Source organism: Apodemus sylvaticus, chromosome 20 (genome assembly GCF_947179515.1).
Source record: "Apodemus sylvaticus chromosome 20, mApoSyl1.1, whole genome shotgun sequence".
In the NCBI taxonomy this organism is placed as follows: domain Eukaryota; kingdom Metazoa; phylum Chordata; class Mammalia; order Rodentia; family Muridae; genus Apodemus; species Apodemus sylvaticus.
Window position 1 is genome coordinate 57,672,396 of NC_067491.1, and position 8,051 is coordinate 57,680,446.

The following is an 8,051-nucleotide window of genomic DNA, read 5'->3' on the forward strand; positions in this document are numbered from 1 at the left end:
CTTGTTTTGCAGTTTTCCTTTTAGAATCCAAGTAAACATCATAGCAATCATCCACCATGATAAGTAGGCTTCGTTACAGGGATGCAGGGATGGTTCAATATACAGAAATCAATCAATGTAATCCACTATATGAAGGAACTCAACGGAAAAAAAAAACACATTATCACTTCATTAGATGCTGAGAAAGTATTTGACAATATCCATCACCCCTTCATGATACACGTAATCCACTATATAAAAAAACTCAAAGAAAAAAATCACATGACCATTTCATTAGATGCAGAGAAAGTATTTGACAAAATCCAATACCCTTTATAATAAAACTCTTGGAAAGATCATAAATTCAAGGACCATACCTGATAATAGAAAAGCAATACACAGCAAAGCAGTAGCCAACATCAAACTAAATGGAGAGAAACTTGAAGCAACCCCTCTAAAATCAAGAACTAGACAAGGCTGTCCAGTCTCTCCCTACCTGTTCAATATAGTACTCAAAGACCTAGCAAAAGCAATTAGACAACAAAAGAAGGTAAAAGGCAAACAAATTGGAATGGAAGATATCAAAATATCACTATTTGTAGATGATATTTGCCTAAAGGAGTACTACTCAGTTATTAAAAACAACAAATTCATGGAATTCTTAGGCAAATGGGTGGAACTATAAAATATCATCCTGAGTGAGGTAACCCAGTCACAAAAGAACACACATGGCATGCACTCACTAAAAAGTGGATATTAGCCCAGAAGCTTGGAACACCCAAGATAGAATTCATAGACCAAATGAAGCTCAAGAAGAAGGAAGACTTCAGTACTTCTTAGAAGGGGGAACTAAATACCCACAGGAGGAGATACAGAGACAAAATGTGGAGCAGAGACTGAAGGGAAGGCCATCCAGAGACTGCCCCACCTGGGGATCCATCCCTCATACAGTCACCAAACCCAGACACTATTGTGGATGTCAGCAAGTGCTTCCTGAAAGGAAGATGATATGGCTGTCTCCTGAGAGGCCCTGTCTGTGCCTGACAAATACAGAAGTGGATACTCACAGCCAACTAATGAACGAAGCACAGGGTCCCCCATGGAGGAACTAGAGAAAGAACCCAGGGAGCTGAAGGATCTTGCAGCCTCGTAGGAGGAACAAAAATATGAACCAACCAGCACCCCCAGAACCCCCAGGGACTAAACCACCAACAAAAGAGAACACATGGGGGAACCCATGGCTCCAGCCACATATGTTGAAGGGGATGGCCCTGTCAGACCTCAATGAGAGGAGAGGCCCTGGGTCCTGTGAAGGCTCCACGCCCCAGTGACGGGGAATGCCAGGATAGGGAAGTGGGTGTGGGTGGTGTAGTAAGCAGGTGGAGGAGGGATGGGATAGGGGTTTTTGGAGGGGGAATGAGGAGAGGGGATAACATTTGAAATGTGAATAAAGAAAATATCTAATAAAAACTGAGTGAAATAAAAAGTAACAAACACATTGAAAGTAAGAGCATTGTTACATCAGAGCAGGAGGAGGGAGCAAGCTTAGAAGGAGAATACAGAGTTTAATATCTTAAATATAAGGCAACTTTATAAAATAAGAGCAATATGCACAATGCAGAGAAAAAGAGGCAAAAACAAGAAACTACAGAGAGAGTGGAAGGAGCAGGTAGGACCCTCCTTACCACAGGACAGAACATGTCTTTTCTTAAAAGCAAGGCAAGCTTAGTTGTACTAAAGAGGACAAAGCGTTCTGCTATGGACTTGGGTTAAATTCATTTAGCAACAAACTTGAAGAAGCTTTTTTTTCTCTATGCAATAAATATTGGAGCTCATTTTTCATCCAGAATGAATGATTTCATTCTGTGCTGGTGCTTGATGTTTTGTTCCAAATGCATTTGTAAGTATAGATGTGTGTGTGTGTGTGTGTGTGTGTGTGTGTGTGTTTGTGTGTAATTATGAGATAAGGATGTAGTTTGGCCCAACTGGTTTTAATGGAGATATATGAATGTGTAAGCATGAATCCATATGTAGTTTTATGTGAGTTTATCCATGTTTACTCATGTAAAAACATTCTTCTGCAAATTTGACTCTTCTTCTGGTTCAATAGAAGTTTATTGCTCCAAATCTCTCCCTAGCCAAACAAGCAAGAGGCATCTGGACATGAGGGGAAGGGTTCTAGCAAGCAATCCCTTACTTAATCCACCACTGTTTTTTTTTTTTTTTTTTTTTAGTTTTTTTTTTTTATTATTCGATATAATTTATTTACATTTCAAATGATTTCCCCTTTTCTAGCCCCCCCACTTCCCGAAAGTCCCGCAAGCCCCCTTCTCTTCCCCTGTCCTCCCACCCACCCTTTCCCACTTCCCCGTTCTTGTTTTGCTGAATACTGTTTCACTGAGTCTTTCCAGAACCAGGGTCCACTCCTCCTTTCTTCTTGTACCTCATTTGATGTGTGGATTATGTTTTGGGTATTCCAGTTTTCTAGGTTAATATCCACTTATTAGTGAGTGCATACCATGATTCACCTTTTGAGTCTGGGTTACCTCACTTAGTATGATATTCTCTAGCTCCATCCATTTGCCTAAGAATTTCATGAATTCATTGTTTCTAATGGCTGAATAGTACTCCATTGTGTAGATATACCACATTTTTTGCATCCACTCTTCTGTTGAGGCATACCTGGGTTCTTTCCAGCATCTGGCAATTACAAATAGGGCTGCTATGAACATAGTAGAACATGTATCCTTATTACATGGTGGGGAGTCTTCTGGGTATATGCCCAGGAGTGGTATAGCAGGATCTTCTGGAAGTAAGGTGCCCAGATTTCGGAGGAACCGCCAGACTGATTTCCAGAGTGGTTGTACCAATTTGCAACCCCACCAGCAGTGGAGGAGTGTTCCTCTTTCTCCACACCCTCTCCAACACCTGCTGTCTCCTGAATTTTTATTCTTAGCCATTCTGACTGGTGTAAGTTGAAATCTTAGGGTTGTTTTGATTTGCATTTCCCTAATGACTAATGAAGTTGAGCATTTTTTAAGATGCTTCTCCGCCATCCGAAGTTCTTCAGGTGAGAATTCTTTGTTTAACTCTGTACCCCATTTTTTAATAGGGTTGTTTGGTTTTCTGGAGTCTAACTTCTTGAGTTCTTTATATATATTGGATATTAGCCCTCTATCTGATGTAGGATTGTTGAAGATCTTTTCCCAATTTGTTGGTTGCCGATTTGTCCTCTTGATGGTGTCCTTTGCCTTACAGAAACTTTGTAATTTTATGAGGTCACATTTGTCAATTCTTGCTCTTAGAGCATACGCTATTGGTGTTCTGTTCAGAAACTTTCTCCCTGTACCTATGTCCTCAAGGGTCTTCCCCAGTTTCTTTTCTATTAGCTTCAGAGTGTCTGGCTTTATGTGGAGGTCCTTGATCCATTTGGATTTGAGCTTAGTACAAGGAGACAAGGATGGATCAATTCGCATTCTTCTGCATGCTGACCTCCAGTTGAACCAGCACCATTTGTTGAAAAGGCTATCTTTTTTCCATTGGATGTTTTCAGCCTCTTTGTCGAGGATCAAGTGGCCATAGGTGTGTGGGTTCATTTCTGGATCTTCAATCCTGTTCCATTGATCCTCCTGCCTGTCACTGTACCAATACCATGCAGTTTTTAACACTATTGCTCTGTAGTATTGCTTGAGGTCAGGGATACTGATTCCCCCAGATTTCCATTTGTTGCTGAGAATAGTTTTAGCTATCCTGGGTTTTTTGTTGTTCCAGATGAATTTGATAATTGCTCTTTCTAACTCTGTGAAGAATTGAGTTGGGATTTTGATGGGTATTGCATTGAATCTGTATAGTGCTTTAGGCAAAATGGCCATTTTAACTATATTGATTCTACTGATCCATGAGCATGGGAGGTTTTCCCATTTTTTGAGGTCTTCTTCCATTTCCTTCTTCAGAGTCTTGAAGTTCTTGTCATACAGATCTTTCACATGTTTGGTAAGAGTCACCTCATGATACTTTATACTGTTTGTGGCTATTGTGAAGGGGGTCATTTCCCTAATTTCTTTCTCAGCCTGCTTATCCTTTGAGTATAGGAAGGCCACTGATTTGCTTGAGTTGATTTTATAACCTGCCACTTTGCTGAAGTTGTTTATCAGCTGTAGGAGCTCTCTAGTGGAGTTATTTGGGTCACTTAGGTAGACGATCATGTCGTCTGCAAATAATGATAGTTTGACTTCTTCCTTTCCAATTTGTATCCCTTTGACCTCCTTATGTTGTCGAATTGCCCGTGCTAGTACCTCAAGTACAATATTGAAAAGATAAGGAGAAAGGGGGCAGCCTTGTCTGGTCCCTGATTTCAGTGGGATTGCTTCAAGTTTCTCTCCATTTAGTTTGATGCTGGCTACCGGTTTGCTGTATATTGCTTTTACTATGTTTAGGTATGGGCCTTGAATTCCTGTTCTCTCCAAGACTTTAAGCATGAAGGGATGCTGAATTTTGTCAAATGCTTTTTCATCATCCAATGAAATGACCATGTGGTTTTGTTCTTTGAGTTTGTTTATGTAGTGGATTGTATTGATGGATTTCCGTATATTGAACCAACCCTGCATTCCCGGGATAAAGCCTACTTGATCATGGTGGATGATTGTTTTGATGTGTTCTTGGATTCGGTTGGCAAGAATTTTATTGAGTATTTTTGCATCGATGTTCATAAGGGAAATTGGTCTGAAGTTCTCTTTCTTTGTTGGATCTTTGTGTGGCTTTGGTATCAGCGTAATTGTAATCCACCGCTGTTTTAAAATAAGGTGCTAAGTGCCCGTCTGATTTGAAGATGCTATAATTTTGGTTGTATGGTTTTGGCTTCTTTATCAAAAGACAAGTGTCCACAGGTGTGTGGGTTTAATTCTGGGTCTTTGATTCTATTCGGTTGATTAACCTGACTGTCCATGTCCACTATCACGCAATTTATATCACTATTGCTCTGTAGTACAGCTTGAGGTCAGGGATGGTGATTCTTTCAGAAGTCTTTACTTGTTCAGAATTGTTTCGTTCATGTGAAACTAAGAATTGCTCTTTCCATGTCAGTAAATTATTGTGTTGCTATTTTTATGGGGATTGTATTGAATAAGTAGATTTCTTTTAGTAAGATGCCCATTTTTACTGTATTAAACCTATCAATCCATGAGAATGGGAGACCTTTCCATCCTCTGATTCCCTAGTATGCAATTCTAAACCTTCCTTCTTTCAGTGATCTACTGTCTGGGAAATCTAAAGTCCCACCTCTGTCTCCCTGTCCAGTCATTTGCTACCAGGAAATTTATTTAGCATTTAGCACAATCTGGGAGGAAGGACAGTGCCTCACACTTAGACATGCAAATTCTCCTATAATTTGGGAACCCCATTAAGATAATATTAGCAATAAACCAAATCTATAACTGTATATTCTTACATGTAAGTGGATATTAGACAAAGAGTAAAGAAGAAGGTTGAGGCTTGACTCGGCTGGCATCAGGGGTGAGCCTGGGCAGGGCCATGCTGCACCACTTCTGATGGGGTGGAACCAACCCTTCAGGTTCCAGGATGCAGTGACTCATCAGGCGTCCTAGGATCCTGCTGGACGGAGGACACCGGGCTCAGGAGGCCAAACTCAACTGTTCCGTTCACAGCATGTGGGGCGGAGGCCCTGGAGTCTGAGCTGAAGGCACGACCGAGGAGTGGAGTGGCTTGTGTGAGGCGCTGCTGTGGCTGCTGCTGGTCGCTGCCATGGGAGCGCTGAGCTGTGGCTTCCTCCTCAGGCTCCTGGACATGAGTGGCAATGAGCTTGCAGCTCTGGGACCTGAGCTGCTGACACTGAGTGGCCCGCGCATGCTGCTGGTCAGGAACAACCGGCTGGGTGGCCCAGGCTTGCTTCCCAAGGGCCTGCCTAGCCCAGTTGCTGCTCTGCTGCACCTTGCAGGTCCTCAAATTCAGTGGCAATAGCTTCCAGGAGCTGCCTGCCTCGCTGTTGGAGCTGCATGTGCTTCAGACCTTCAGCCTGGGCTGGGCAGCAATTAGCTGCAGAGCATCCTGGCAGAGATGGAGAACTTGCAGAGTTTAGAATGTTTATACCTTGGAGTAAATGTCATTGAAGAAATCCCACCAGAAGAATTAGCAAATCTGCCTTCTCTGAGTTACTCGGTGCTGCATGACAAGATCCAAAGTATGCTTACTCAGCAATCACAGTTGCCTTCGCTTCGATCCTCAGTTTTCATAACTTGGTGACATACCTGCCTCGAGAGATCCGCAATCTTATTCCCTGGAAAAGTTGAGTTTACGAGGAAACCCGTTGGTTGGTTGTTTTGTTAGAGATTTTACATGACCATACAGCTCTTCTGGAATTAGCCTTAAGGACCATTAAGATCCGAAGTATTTCATACACACACTATGGACTTCCTGGGAATCTTCATAGATACTTGGGTTCAGCCAACAATTGTCCAAAACCCAAAGTGTGGTGGAGTCTATTTTGACTGTGGTGTCAGACAAATTAAGGTTGTGGGTTTCTGTGGGAAGTACCGTCTTCCCTCCTGCACTGCGTGCTCCAGAATGCTCCTCCCACTGCACTCTGCCTCACACAACTCCACATCCCAGAGTGGGTCTGACTCAGAAGATGCAGCCAGTGCACACAGAATGCAGAAAGTTCTTCATGGTTGGGGAGCAGTGGGTATTGATAAAACACGGAGCAGAAGTGACTTAAAAAGAAACCGGGTCTTGAAGTTGATTGGAGACCTGAGCGTTTTTCGTCTTGAATGTCCATGTAAGACTTTGCCATGGTGTGAAAGAAAGGTTTTGCATTTTATCTTCACATTTGGCAGGAGTGAGTCTGGTCCCGAGTTTAGATTCTTTGAGTGTAATTTATTATCAATGGCAGTTCAAAATTAAGCTGATTGACCACAATTTTCATGTAAGTCTTTGAAGAAGCACTAACAGCATGGTTCATTCTGAAGAACAGTCATGTTTGCAATCAGTCAGAACAACCTCGGACAGCTGAGTTGATTAACGAAGTCATCACAGTCCTCTTACCATGGCTGGTTTATGCTGAACACTATACACAAATAAAATGAACCTTCTCCTTGTGTTACCCCTGGACTGTTGAAAGCCTTTCTAAACAACTAACTTGACAGTAAGGCCTATAACTTTTAATATATTTAAACCAGCTCTTGGCTTGTGTGATTGTTAATAACTTTATATAAACTAGCAATTCCTTAATCCTAGCAAGATTATGGAAGCTTAATATAGAAATTATTTCAGGGCAACCTATAACCTGACACTGTGCAAAACACTTGGAAATATACTTTAACTAGCTGAATAATTGTATACATAATACCTGAGTTCTGAGGGCCTGGAACTCTTTAGAATGGACTGGCCTGGAACTAAGAGATCTCCCTGGAAGAACTCCCAGAGGGGACATCTTCCAGATGGCAATTCTAGGGGTCCTCTGCCTCCCTAGTTGCTGATATTATAGGTGTACACCAACATCTGCTTCCATGGCCATCTTAACTTTATTTGTGTTAACTGCAATGATCTCTTCTAAGTAAATGTCTTTTACACTTAATGAGAGGCTAAAGTCTTGATCTGTGTATTCACCAAGAGGCAGAATAATAGTTTTGGACCTCCCAAAAATCTAGATGACAAGTAGTCTAAGAACTGCTAAGTAGTCTAAGAACCTGCTTTACAACATCAGACTAAATGAGGAAAAGTCGGGCATAGTTGTGCACACCTTCAGACCTGCACTTGGGAGGTAGAGGCAGAAGAACAGGACTTCAGAGTTAACCTACGCTCCATAGTACATTTGAGGCCAGCCTGGGCTACACACATGAAAACTTGTCTCAAGGTGGAAGGGGGCGGATTTTAACCACCACGCGTGTCTCCATTGTTCCTCTTGTTTACTAAGCCAAGACTTCCTCTACATTTAAAAGAAAAACTACAACTACATAAGTATAGTGAAGCAGAGCCTATTGTGTTCAGTAGAGGAGTTCACAGAGCCAGCAACCACTGAACACGGAAGAAAGCATTGAGAGAACATTAAATACATTGTA

At 41.9% G+C, this 8,051-nt stretch overlaps 1 pseudogene; it reads left to right on the forward strand.

The window, feature by feature from the left end:
• Positions 1 to 1,594: 1,594 nt before the first annotated feature.
• LOC127670622 (leucine-rich repeat-containing protein 58-like) lies at positions 1,595 to 6,894 on the forward strand (annotated as a pseudogene).
• The last annotated feature ends 1,157 nt before the right edge of the window (positions 6,895 to 8,051 follow it).